Below are 14676 nucleotides of genomic sequence, written 5' to 3'. Positions count from 1 at the left end.
CGTCACGAGTGTCAACGGCAGACACAGTGCGTATGTAACCAGACATGGTGCCACCTTGAGACCATCCTTAAGGCAATGGAAGCCTGTTTACAGGCGGCGAACCACACAAATCTGATGCCCTACCTGAGCAGCTAATTTGTGCGGTGTGCCATTAGCGCCACTAGGGAATAAACTTGGCACAGTACGTGATTTTACCCTGGAACGACTGCAACTGATTAAGGTTAGTAAAGGTTTGCATACTTGTGATTGCGTCAGTGTTGCCACATGTTGACGTGATACTGTGACTAAGAATGTACCCCAGATAACTGACACTTGGGTGAAGATACTGCACTTTCTCTACTGACAGCATAAGCCTTTTTCCTGGAGCCGTCTGAAGAGGGATTTGCAGTTTCTGTGGTGCTCCACCCGTGACAATGGTGTCGTCCAAATAATTAACACAATGAGGAATACCTTGAATAAGTTCTTTCTGGAGCTCTCATACTAGACCAAGTGAAGCAATAATGTTACTTCTGAAGCTAAATGCCGACCTGTGTGGCAGAGGGTTCTAGGCGCTTCAGTCTGGAACCGTGAGACCGCTACGGTCGCAGGTTCGAATCCTTCCTCGGGCATGGATCTGTGTGATGTCCTTAAGTTAGTTAGGTTTAAGTAGTTCTAAGTTCTAGGGGACTGATAACCTCCGATATTAAGTCCCATAGTGCTCAGAGCCATTTGAACCATTTTGAAGCTAAATAACACATTACGGACGAAGCAAAGGGGATCTAAGAAGCAGATTAACACAGGTAAAGAGAGAATACCTCGACGAAGTAAATCTTTTGGCTTCTAGCATAGGGCTTAATTTGAGGAAGAAATTTCTGGGAATGATCATTTGGAGCACAGTACTGTATGGCTGTGAAACATGGGCAGTGGCAAAACCGGAACGAAACAGAATCCAAGCGTTTGATATGTGGTGCTACAAAAAATGTCGAAAATTAGGTTGATTGAGAAGATAAGGAATGAGGGAGGTTCTCCGCAGAATCGGTGAAGGAGCCTGTGGAAAACACTGAGAAGAAGAAGGAGACGAAGGGGCAAGAAGGTCGGCCATGTGTTAAGACATCATTGAATAACTTCCATGCTACTAGAGGGAGCCTCAGAAGGCAAAAACTGTGGGGGAAGACAGTTCGGTCTTCCGACCGGTTTGATGCGGCACGCCACGAATTTCTCCCTGTGCAAACTTTTCATCTCAGAGTAGCACTTGCAACCTACATCCTCAATTATTTCCTGAATGCATTCCAATATCTGTCTTCCTCTGCACTCTTTACCCTTTACAGCTTCCTCTAGTACTATCGAAGTTATTCCCTGATGTCTTAACAGACGTCCTATCACCCTGTCCCTTCTTCTTGTCAGTGTTTTGCATATAGTCCTTTCCTCTTCGATTCTGCCCTGAACCTCCCCATTCCTTACCTTATCGGTCCACTTAACTTCCAACATTCCAACAAATAACCGAGAGCATCGGATGTAGGTCTTACTTTCAGATAAAGAGGTTCGTAGAGGATAAAATATCGTGGCGGACAGTATCAAACCAGTAACAAGGCTGATGAGCAAGGGCTTAAAACAAAAAGAGAGGGAAAACGTGGGGTGATTTACTTGGCATCAAGGCTCAACAAATTTTAAATCTGCTGAAAGTGAAAAACAAAAGAAGAAACTAACGAAAATGAATAAAATATGAATAAGAGATTTCTATTATGTAATTGTTGTTCAAAATAGATACGCAGACTTAAAGACGATGACGCGAGATTGTGGACAACGGAAAAGTATGTGCTGTGCAAAGCAGTCGCCGGACGTACGATACCTGTCACAGAACAGAATAACTAATGCTTTTCTTCCTGTACAATACACTGCTGTCATTAATGTCTCAGGGACAGCGCTTTCGTGATTCGTGCAAATTTTCATGTTGTGTAAGAATGGTTCTCCTTAATTTCCCCACAGAAGCGTGACGTCATAAAACAAAAAGGAAAATGGTGGAAGATAGCCATGATGGCTCCGTTAACTACAGGATCGCGTGAGAGGCGGTTTCCGACAAAAATAGAATCGTTCTCGTGGAACGCGTTCATGTAGTCATACAACGTGTAACCATTTGTAATTCATTAGTGAGACACAGTCTTCCACAAGAGACAGAAATTGAGTTTTCCCTTGTGAGAAGATTGACTCCATCCGCCGCTGGGGCAGAGGAGCAAAACGAATTCTTGCAGCGAGTTCCACTTCACGTAATCGAATCTACGTAAACGCCTGAATTTATATTATACACTTACAAAAACAAAAAGTACGCGCCAAAGGTTAATTTTTATTGTGGCTTAAGTATCCTTCCATTCACATTCAAGGCAGCAGCTATTATATAATCTTTGATTTTATGCAGCTGTTCGAGTTGTTAATAGTCTAATTCTTTCTTCACAGCTCATACGGGTATCGGAATGTACAAGCAGGCTTTACCCTTACAGAATTTTAAAGATCTGGTTTCTGGTTGAAAAAAAAAAAACTGATCTTCCGCGGTGTTCCAAACATCGTTTGAACGATTCTGTTATCGAAGTGATACGGAACGAGACTGTTTACGGGATATGTATACATCATTAGTGTTAATATTAATGAAAATATTATTTCCTAATCCTACATATGCACTCATGCAGGTACACTTAAGGAGTAGGGTTCTAGTTTCAGGCTACCCGATTTTAACTAAAAATTCGTCCCTCGAGAAGAATTTGTGTAGAAGAAATGCTTTTAGATTAGATTTAAAACTAACTTTGCCACCTGCTAGACATTTTATGTTGTTGGGTAAATGGCCAAAATTTTTGTTGCTGCTTATTGAAGTCCTTTCTGAGCAACTGACAGCTTTAGTCATGGACATTAAAGGTCATTTTTCCTCTAATTTTGTAGGTATGGATATCACTATTCTTCTCAAATTGTGGTGAATTATTTATGACGGATGTCATTGACAAATGTATGTATTGTGATGGCGCACTTAAATTCCTGCCCCCTTGAAGACATTCCTATACAACGACCGCGGTTGAATATCATATGTTATTCTTACTACACGGTTTATGCAATCAATACCTTCTTTCTAAGCGATAAGTTAGCGCATAAAATTATTCCATAAGACGTTACTGAGTGGAGATGTGCAAAATACGTCAGGAGGTTGACTCGAAAACTAGCAATTACACTAAGAGAAAAAGTAGCTGAACGTAATTGTTTGAGCAGGTCAGTAATATGATTCGTCCAGTCCCAGTATTATCAGTGTGTATATTCCAAAATTTGGAGAAATCTACCCTCATTAGTGACTGCTCTTCATGTACTACATTAATTGTTGGTATGAGTCTGTTTACTGTACAAAAGAGAATATAGCGTCTTTTCTCGAAATGAAGGGAGCGTACATTCACAGAGAACCACTTAAAATTCTTTGGAAAACATCATTAACAATCTCTTCTACTGCTTTCTCTCTAATGGGATTTATTATGACACTGTTATTGCCCGCAGAAAGTACCAATTCTGCTTGATGAATGTAAAGTGGAATGTTATTCACATATCGAAACTTTTGGGTTTCCCTTTGCGATTTCTCCATGGTCACTAATATTTTCTGCTTTTCCAATATTATATCTACAATTCAGGACAACTGTTTACATTCTGTTTAAGTATGATTCAAACCAGTTTCCTGAAAATCCAAAAGTCTATAAAACTTGTGTTTTCTAAGATAGTAACATAATCTACCCAATAAAAACGGGTTAGGAAGGTCACAAAAACACTAACTGGCTATATTTTAATATTTAAAATTTTAACACTTGGTGATTGAATGTATAAATAGCGTTTTCAGTCGAGCAACCCTTCTTGAATCCAGATTGTGATATGCTAAGTCAATTGTTTCTGTTGAAATGTGAGACTACTCTTGAGTGCATTACTATTTCGAATATTCTGGAAAAAGATGTCAGGAAAGAAACTAGATCATAATTGTTTAAGTATTTCTTGTCATCTTTCTTATGAAGAACTTTAACAATTGCATGTTGTAATCTGTCTGTAAAGATTAACTGTGCCAGTGATGCAAGAACAACTTCTCAGAGTTCTGTCTGAAATTCCATCAACACCGTATGACCTGTTGTTTTTTAGGAGTTACTGCTACTTCTTGTTGCTTAACGTTTTGGGAATAACACTTTCAATATGTTCTCTTGTTTGTTCAATTAAACCATTTAAGCCTATTTTTGCTGTTACATTTAGGAAGTGATTGTTAAATATACTCACAACTTGGGAATTATAGTTGTCCTGTATCCCGCTTCACAATGTCCCACATAGTTTTTATCTTATTATCTGTATTATTGACTTCTGTCTGGACATCCGTATTTCTCGACATCTTAATGACTTTCCTTAAAATATTACTGTATTTTTCATAGAATGCAGGTGTTGTTGGATCTTGACTTATTCTAGCCTTTATATAAATTTCCTTTTCCTCTTACGTGCGATTCTAATCCCTTCATCTATCCATGGCTTACTTGTTTTTTCTAATGGATTTTCTGGATGACGTTTTAAGAAGTTTGCTTTCAAATGCAGACATAAATTTACTGTAGAAAATATTGAATTTTACATTGGTACCTCTTTTTATGTATACCTCATCAGTGCCACCTCTTTTAACTTATTCTTGAAACAGTGAATACTTTCTCATTAATAAGCCTCGCTGCTTTGTACAAACATGCCTTTTAGCTGTAAGGCGCTACATTGTTTATTATCATTAGTTGTGCATCATTAACAATTTGGTACAACTATTTCAGCCTGATCATTGTCTAAAAAAATATTATCCAGCAGGGTCCTGCTATCTTGCTGTGCGCGAGCTGGAAAATTCAGTACTGAATTCGGATTGGAAAAACCAAATAAAGATTCGATTTCATGTTTTCCGACAGAATCTTTTAAGAAATCTACACTCAAATCTCCACAACCTATTGACTGTTCTTTATTATCTAGCAGTTTGCTCGATAATGCATCTAGATTTCTCATAAATAGCTGAAAGTTGGCTAGAGGGAGTATTCTGTAGTCATAAGTCACAAGCACGTGCTTCTTGGTGCCGATCCACAGAAAACTCCTTGTATCAGTATTTTGGAATGTATACAGGTCTTACATATCTTAAAACTCCGTTTTCCATGTTAGCCCCACACGAAAATGATGTTAGTTTGTAAATCCTGATATTTATCTTTTCTACCACTGTGGTTGCATCATATTCAGAAAGTCACAGGACATCTCATTTCAGAATTTTCCACACCTCCTAGGCTTTGAAGAGACTCATATATCTTGGTTATCAGCCCCCTAAAACTAATTATATTTTTCTATGAACTCTTACATGTGCTAAAGTCCTGTTTTGTTATAATTTCAAGACTGTTTGTCTCTATCCTGGCTCTAACCTAATAAACGTGACTGTATCACACACGCCTTCCACTGATGCTTGTTGGACGTCGAATTGCGTAACAGTGCACATTTGTGCACATCTGAAAGTTTACATGACGAGTTAAATACATCATGGCTCTACACTCTTTGAAGTATACAGTTCAGCTGCCTGACTGATATATTAATATTTGGATATCACACAAGGTGCTTTTCAATTATATTGTTTGACAAACCTGTTTTTATTCATAGCAAATCTGTGTGAAATGTGGTTCACAAATGGCTCTGAGCACTATGGGACTTAACATCTATGGTCATCAGTCCCCTAGAACTTAGAACTACTTAAACCTAACTAACCTAAGGACAGCACACAACACCCAGCCATCACGAGGCAGAGAAAATCCCTGACCCCGCCGGGAATCGAACCCGGGAACCCGGGCGTGGGAAGCGAGAACGCTACCTGTGGTTCACACTATCCCACTATAATGTCAGTATGACATGTGTGATACAGTCTTAATGGAACAGGACCCCATAACAACAAGTTTCTTGTGAGATCAGAAAATGACGATCTAAAACACTTGAAATCTGTCATATACCCAGCATTTATAAATAGTACTGAATGCGGTCTTGGCTATTAAAAGTGTCTTAAAAGTAAATACATATCGCTCCTTCCAAACTCTAAGTATGAGAAATTTCAACATTGTCTAAAAAAATGTTATCAAGCAGGGTCCTGCTACCTTGCTGTACGCGAGCTGGAAAATTCCTCCGATAAGCTGGGCAGCTAACTTTCAGACGGCACGCGGACGTAACCGCGAGAATATATACACCACACAGATATTCACTGAACGTAATGTTAAGATCGCAGAAGACACGAAATAAATAAAAACTAAAAACGCACTCTGTTTGCTAAGAATAATCGTAGACATTATCAATAAATTATGAAAACTGGAGGGCAAGCGGACATAAATAGATCCCACACATAATCACTGAACGTGAGATTCAGATCGCAGAAGACACACAACGAATGAAAACTAAGAGATCTATATTTTTAACAAAAATATTAAAGAGATACAATCCGGGAATTATGAAAAGCACAGTAATATATCCAGTCAACACATACCCTTCCGGGTTCGAGTCCTTTGCTCCACACAGTTTTAACCTGTCAGTAAGCTTCAAGCAGCGCACAGTCCGCAACAATAGTGAAAAATTCATAATAGAAACATCTGATAAACAGTTTCATACCTACTACTTTTACTTTCCTAGTACTTTTAGTTTCCCACTACCCTACTGATGTATCGAAGCGAGTCATTTGATCCACCCATGACTGATTACAAGGGATAGTGCCCTGTGTTTATTACACCCAAAAGTTTTGTATGACTTGATACTGCGGGTCCAAAACTCGACTGTCAAAAGCTGCAGAAATTTTTCTTTTTTTTAATTTTTCCTGAAGTTGCCAACTTAACTTTTCTCTGCATTTAGATCCAATACCAATTTTAACAGTTTGAAATATTTTGTCATTAGCTGACTGGACATTTCCGAAAAAAGTTTCGCATAAAACATCCGCGGACATACCTCTAGCATGTGAACAGGATGAGCTTTCAGCTAGTGATATCCTCCTAGGCATTAACAAACAACGTGGAAAGAGCTGGGTCGTTGAAATACTGCTCTCTGAAAATCCAGGAATCACGCCTATCTTTGTTACCACGCGAGATGGGACTAATTAGTCATTTTCAAGAATTACAGAACAAGGAGACGGGAGAAAAGGTGCCATCCCTAGGGGGGAAAAATATCTAACAGAAATCTCATCCTGCTCCACCAAATAGACGGACGTATTACCTCACTATAATTTTAACCATGCCAGAACATTCAATGGGCAGTGGCTAGTAGCAAGTGCACATTAGCCCTAAAATCTCAAAACTATTTCGTCATTCACCACGAAAGTAACATGAGTTTCCCTCTCCCTACCTCAGTGTCTGGGTACCTTCTGGGTCATATTTATTATTTAATATGAGCTGGGTAGAAGCGTCCCATTCCTGTACCACAATCACACAATCACTCGTAGCGCCTGTGTTTTAATAAAATAAATATTGAGATTATAATTATGGTGAATCCAGTAGTTCAACAACTATTACAAAAGGAATTTACTAAGTTCTTAATTATGTGGTGCAAATAAATGCTATTTACTGAATACTGAATATACATTATTAATTATAGCTGTTTTCATTATTCATTGAAGTATGTAAATACACTGCTACCCATCTACCGACAAAAACTGTAACACCATGAAGGTGGCTTGCAACACAAGTCAGATTGGCATGATATGTACTGTACTTGCATCAGAATAACGAACTAATAGGCAGTTGAGTATGGTAAGGGGGGGAGGGGCCGATGTCACTGAATCGTCGTTTCACGCAAGCGCAATATGGTTACGGTAACAGCAGCCGTGCATTTCCGTGCTGAGTACGTTTATACGTTTGCCCTTAACATGGAGTGTTGAGATAGCTTTGTAAGATCATAACAGTGTTATCACTCTCATTAGGTAATTCTATACTTAATTTCACATATAGCATAAAAGAAAAACACCGCATGGAGAAAGCACATCAGAACAAATCACAACAATTATGTTATAGACCGAAATTGTCGCGTGGAGGTCACTGGTAGCCAGCGGCTGAGGTAGCAGAGCGATGTGTCAACTGTGCACAGGACAATAGGTGTGAGCAGACTCGTGCTTCGGTTGGTTGTCGCTTTGGTAGCTCTCCTATAAACAAGTAGTTGTTAGTGACTTTCTTCAGGAAATATGTATATCAGCAAGTGTTGAAATTAGACAGTAGCAGTTTTGTGTCCTATCGAGACTGCAGTTCACTGTTCCACGATGTTTCTGCTCGTATTGTTTGGGGTCTCTCAAACTAATGCGAATATGAAATCGATGGCTTCAGAACGACCACACTCAATTTCCGGGCGGATTTCAACGGCTCCATGCGACTAGCACCTGAGAGTACAGACGTCTTGTTTGCTCGGCAGAGCAGGATCCTTCAGCGACGTCATGTACCTTGAATCAGGAAACTGGTTTTAGTCGTAAGCCTAAGAAACGACAAACAGAGTTACATGCTTGGTCCAGCACAATTGGGCCACAGCCAGCCACGCACACACTCACTCACTCACACACACACACACACACACACACACACACACACACACACGACTTCTGTTACCCGTACTTTCATACCTGCAGCGTGAAACCCACAAGTCGCTTGAATGTAGCATACCACAGAGTAATTAAGCTCGCTAAAGCACACCAGTAAACGCCTACCTGCCAATCGTCACTTTGTCTCAGGGTCATTAATAACTAACACCATGAAAGTGACCCTGTGATCACCAATTATTAAAAGGGCATAGTACTGCTTTTAAATCTTAGTGTGTGGTAGAAATACGTTTTCCTTAAACATTAATAAGCAATTTAGTAAAAGAGAATCATCATAAATTTAACTGTAAACTTAACCAGATGAATATTACAGAAATAAGAACATTCGTTATATGGTTAACTACAATTTCCCGGCAGGTACAGCTATTTCGTTCATTTAATTTCAGCTTAAAGGAATTGCTTTACTTAGTCTCTTTGTTTGAAATTTGCCACAGTTACTTGCACTATCTATAATTAACAAATGCAATTAACGTAAATCATCTCCCAAAGGTAGATATCAAAACAAAATCGGTCATCAAATAATACAGCTTCCTATTGCAGGGGCCAGCAAATTGTTCATCGCCAGATGAGCGTAGGGAAAAAAACGTGCTTTTCCACATTGTCAAACTGTTCAGGCGAGCAGTTTTAAGGTTTAAAACCGAATTTCATAGGTACTAATGGATAAAATTAATGAATACCAAGTCATTTGTAAGGACATGTTACAAGGATTAAATTTAATATAAATTGATATCTTAAATATTTCAATTGTAGTTTATTGGTCTGATATTTAAAGTAACGTTATGCATTACAAGGGAAAAACATGCTACTGTATATAGCGGAATGGAAGTTATTGCAAATAGAACTGTATTTTTTGTTAAACATTACGTATCAGAATATTTTGTAGTGAAAAACTTTGTTTGAAATAATAAAGATACATCTTGTTAGATAATTTGTATTTTTTAACTTTATCTGATAATGTGGCACTGAGAATAAAATATAATCTCACTTTGTTCCAACATGCACTTCTCAGCTTAGTGTAAAAGATTTGTGTAAAACACTCTAGCTTCTTATTCACAATACATCTTCAAAACATGGAGCTGCTGATATTTCTTTTTCGATATTGCCAGAGGACCTGTAAAGACTATTACTATTATTATAATAATTATAATTATTTTTATTATTAGCATTTTATGAAAATATTCTAAAATAATATTTAATTATCTCTGTATGCAGGAGATGGGTATACTCCATAATTTTCTCTCTTGCTAAGAAACTCTCACCACCAATGGAATCCAGTCTCCATCATAAGTTTCTCGATGTTTAACGAGGTAGGGATGTTTTTTTTATGATTTTCTCTCTGATGGGTCTTGTTAGGAATGTTCATTTCCTCAAATATTCCTTTTCCAAAAATGACTCTCAGTTTTGAATCGTATCTTGACTGACCATCATAATATCAAAGACTTAGGTTTACATCGACCTGCAACCATGAACCATACTCAGTCTATTACAATTTCTGTTACTGCTTCTGCGTAGATCATTCACTTATCACACTCCATAAAAGAGTGCCATTTAACAGAGTAAGTTACACTTACTGCCTCAAACTTTCGATTCACTCACAACATAATTACGATCCCCTAGACAGTGTAATTACCGTTCTGGTCTGAACACGAATCATAAAAAACTTAAAGAAGTTTGACTCTCTTGTCCAATAATTTTGTCGCAAACACTGGACTAAGCACGTTTGTTCCTTATAGAGAGACAGAGTAGCACTTTCTTTCCCTGCGTGTCTAACCTAAAATGGGTTATGAAACATGTACAATTCATATTATGACAGTGGTCGATTAACAGTATTAAACAACACGGAATCATGCATTTCATAGCATACACAGCAAAAGTTTTGAAAAAAGGTAGGCGACGCACATTCTTTTCCTGTACTCCTCTGTTTCATCTGTTTCCTCCAAACGACAACATGACACAATTGCACACCGTTCACTTGGACGTGCTGCCACAATACCATCGAGCTAATGCTTTTGACAGTGTGCACCATGATACCATAATGCAAAATTGTAAACATTACAGAACAGAAGGCTCAGAAGGTTTATGGTTTTTATCTCATATGAATGACAGAAAGCAATAAGTATCAGTTCCATGTCAAACATGTAACAATAGGCACTCAGAATTAGAAACAATCATGCATGATGTACCACGATGTTCGATTTTGGGTCCCGTGTTGTTCCTGATATATTTAAATATGTCCCTCTTCCAGTTTCAGTAGACACAAATTTAGTCTCTTTTGCAGATGATACAAATACGAGAGTAAAAAGCAGCACCAGTCCCTGTTCTGAATAGGCAGTTGATGGAATACTCGAAAACATCAACAGATGGTTCATTGCGAACAGATTGTCATTGATTTCCGACAAGATTGAAAACACGCATTCAGTACTTTTCACAGTTCTCCACAAGGCATAAGAATAATTTTTTCAGACATTGAAATGCAGCAAGTGGAGTCACATTTTTAGACTGTAAAAAGACTATACTTAATTGGAAAAACTACTGGCTCGAATTAATCACGTTCCTTAATTCAGTTATGCTTTCAGTACGCTTGATCAGCACAACAGGTGATCTGAAAACGAAGAAACTAGATATTTTGCATATTCCCTTCCACTAATGACGTGTAGAATAATTTTCAAGAGAAGTACACAGTATTAACAGTGGTCAAGGTATCTTCCACCATGCACCATATGTATGTGGATATAAGTATTACAAAATCTGTAGCTGACTCTAGAACATTCTGCAGTGTCCACTTCAAAAAACCGGGTATTTTGACAACTAATATACAATTTCTCTTTTCACACAGAATAGTGAACTAGGAACAAAAATACTAACAACGATTTCAAGGGGTTAGCAATGGTACAGAAAGGAGTCAGTTATACGACTAATCGTGTATTCAAGAACCTGCTAGACCACATTAAACATCATGAAGATAATGTGATGGAGTTTTAGACTGAATTAAAGACCTTTCTGTTAGGAAACCTCTTCTACCCCATAGAAGAGTTTTCTCGTAGAAACTTTGAAATTTAGTGTTTTAGGGTATCTGATAATTAAAATTAGCATTGTAACACAGTCTTTTCATTGTCATTTCACTGCATTACGCTCAAATTAAATGAAGTACACATCCTTGACTTCTTTCCACATACTACAGACCACTTTCCGTGAAATGTAAAATATATAAAAATCACCAATCCCAGGGTCTTAATGTTCATCAGTACACATATCACAAGCAGAAAAACATACGAAGCACTGAATTCTAGACCGTGTCGGTCAGCAGGAAACAAGAGTGTATGAGGTCAGGTTCCGAATGCCTGGGTAGTCGACGAGGAAAACCAGTGAGACGAGAATAAGAGAAGTTGAAAACGCCGCAAGCAGTGAAAAGCATTGCTCTTTGGCACGGAGAAGAGCGGCGCATGGGTAATGGGCCGTGGAAAGGCAGCAGCGAAGGAGGTCGGGCCGAGTCTTTGACTGCAAGGCTCGCAACGCAAGTTGCAGCATTCTGCAGGAGAGCGCCCCTACCCAGAGCGCAATCTCAAAGGGACGCAAGCAAATGAGTACGGTTCAAATTTTGTCTGAGCAATGCGTGAGAAAGACGCATCTTCTGCGTTCCATTCGTGGCTGGTTAAAAGTCGCGTGAGGCCCGTAGCACTGGTGCACTTTGGGGCCCGAGTTTATTAATTGTATTCATATTTTTTAACTGTATTACACTATGTGATCAAAAGTATCCTTATATCACTAAAAACATACTTTTTTCATGTTAAGTGCATTGTGCTAACACCTACCATATCAGCGACCTCAGTAGTCATTAGACATCGTGAGAGAGCAGAATGGGGCGCTCCGCGTAACTCACGGACGTCGTACGAGGTCAGGTGATTGGGTATCACTTGTGTCATACGTCTGTACGCGAGATTTCCACACTCCTAAACATTCCTAGGTCCACTGTTTCCGATGTAATAGTGAAGTGGAAACGTGAAGGGACACGTACAGAACAAAAGCGTACAAACCGACTTCTTCTGTTGGGTGACAGAGACCGCCAACGGTTGAAGAGGGTCGAAATGTGTAATAGGCAGACATCTAACCAGACCGTCACACACTGCTTCAGGATCCACTGCAAGCACTATGACAGTTAGCCGGGAGGTGAGGAAACTTGGAATTCATGGTCGAGCGGCTGCTCATAAGCCACACATCATGCCAATAAATGCCAAACGTCGCCTCGCTTGGTGTAAGGAGCTTAAACGTTGGACGATTGAACAGTGGAAAAAAGTTGTGTGGAGTGACGAATCACGGTACACAATGTGGCGATCCGTTGGCAATATGGCAAATGCCCGGTGAACGTAATCTGCCAGCATGTGTAGTGCCAACAGTAAAATTCGGAGGCGGTGGTGTTATGGTGTTGCCATGTTTTTCATGGAGGGGGCTTGCACCACTTGTTGTTTTGCGTGGCACTATCACAGCACAGGCCTACATTGATGCTTTAAGCACCTTCTTGCTTCCCACTGTTGAAGAGCAATTCGGGGATGGCGACTGCATCTTTCAACACGATCGAACACCTGTTCATAATGCACGGCCTGTGGCGGAATGGTTACACGACAGTAACATCTCTGTAATGGACTGGCCTGTACAAAGCCCTGACCTGAATCCAATAGAACAGCTTTGGGATGTTTCGGAACGCCCAGTTCGTGCCAGGCCTCGCCGACCGACATCGATAGCTTTCCTCAGTGCAGCACTCCGGCTGCCATTCCCCTAGAAACCTTCCAGCACCTGATAGAACGTATGCCTGCGAGAGTGGAATCTGTCATCAAGGTTAAGGGTGGGCCAACACCGTACTGAATTCCAGCATTACCGATGGAGGGCGCCACACGAACTTGTAAGTCATTTTCAACCAGGTGTCCGGATACTTTCGATCACAAACTGTACTTTACTTCCAAATAATGTGTGAACGTATTGTCTGACAAAATTTTGTGTCCTTCCTTTAGGCACGAACAGATGCCATGCACCTTGATTTTGGAACCACGGTATGACTAACATAATTAACATTAGTCAAGACTTTAAATTATCCATCACAATTGATTTTTTAATTGTTTCAATCACATTGTCATTTTTAGTCGTCAGTCTTCTGGCTGGTCTGATGCGATCTGTCAGAAATTACTATTTTGTGCCAACTTTTTCATCTCAGAGCACCACTTGGTTTATTATTAAAATTGCGACAGTGTATATTCCTAGAAAAATAAACCAATGAATCGCTTCCTCTCATATACAGGGTGGTCAGAAACAGTCTGAAAAGCTTATAAGGGAGTTGCAGGGTAGGCTGTGCTAAGAAATAATTGTTAGGAAAAGAATTCGATACGTTACGCTGTTTTCGAGTTAATTAGCATTGAAGTTAGCCAATCAGGTAGTCGCGCCAGCAAATCCATGCGGCTCGCCAGAGACGGTGTCGCCAGATGCGGTTTTCTTTGATTTCCTACAACCAGAGACCGGCTGCCGTGTCATCCTCACACCATAGGCGTCACTGGATGCGGATTTGGAGGGGCATGTGGTCAGCAGAACGCTCTCCAGGCCGTATGTCACTTTAAGAGACGGGAGCCGCTATTATCAAATAGCTCCTCAGTTTGCCTCACAAGGGCTGAGTGGAGCCCGCTTGCCAACAGCGCTCGGCAGACCGGATGGTCACCCACCCAAGTGCTAGCCCAGCCCGACAGCGCTTAACTTCGGTGATCTGACGGGAACCGCTGTTACCACTGCGACAAAGCCGTTGGCGCAGTATCCATTAAGCCTGTGTAAAAAAGAAAAAATTGTAAAATACTTCCTTTCTGGTCCCTGTTTAGATCAGCTGAGGGTGCGCCTAAACCGGTGTGGTTTTAATAAACTTTCTACAGTCAGACTTGTTTGTTGCCTTCATACAAAAGTGTGGTTCTTGTTTGGATTATATTTACAATCATGTTTAATTTTCCTCGAAAGAACGTCAATTTATACTCGTAAGGGTTATTTTAGTTAGAGAATTTATGCTGCCGGCTATTAAAAGCGCAGCAACATGAAGATGGCATGCAAAAAACTTC

At 39.7% G+C, this 14676-nt stretch overlaps 1 protein-coding gene and 1 pseudogene across 1 annotated transcript in view; one reads left to right on the top strand and one right to left on the bottom strand.

Moving 5' to 3' along the window:
* The window catches only part of LOC124595417 (diuretic hormone 45), a 113673-nt gene that overhangs the window by 27620 nt on the left and 71377 nt on the right, over positions 1–14676 (top strand). The gene's annotated exons all lie outside the window — the stretch shown is intronic.
* Positions 14260–14377, bottom strand: LOC124596855 (annotated as a pseudogene).

Source organism: Schistocerca americana, chromosome 2 (assembly GCF_021461395.2).
Source record: "Schistocerca americana isolate TAMUIC-IGC-003095 chromosome 2, iqSchAmer2.1, whole genome shotgun sequence".
Classification (NCBI taxonomy): Eukaryota; Metazoa; Arthropoda; class Insecta; order Orthoptera; family Acrididae; genus Schistocerca; species Schistocerca americana.
This window is presented reverse-complemented; position numbering and strand designations above follow the sequence as displayed.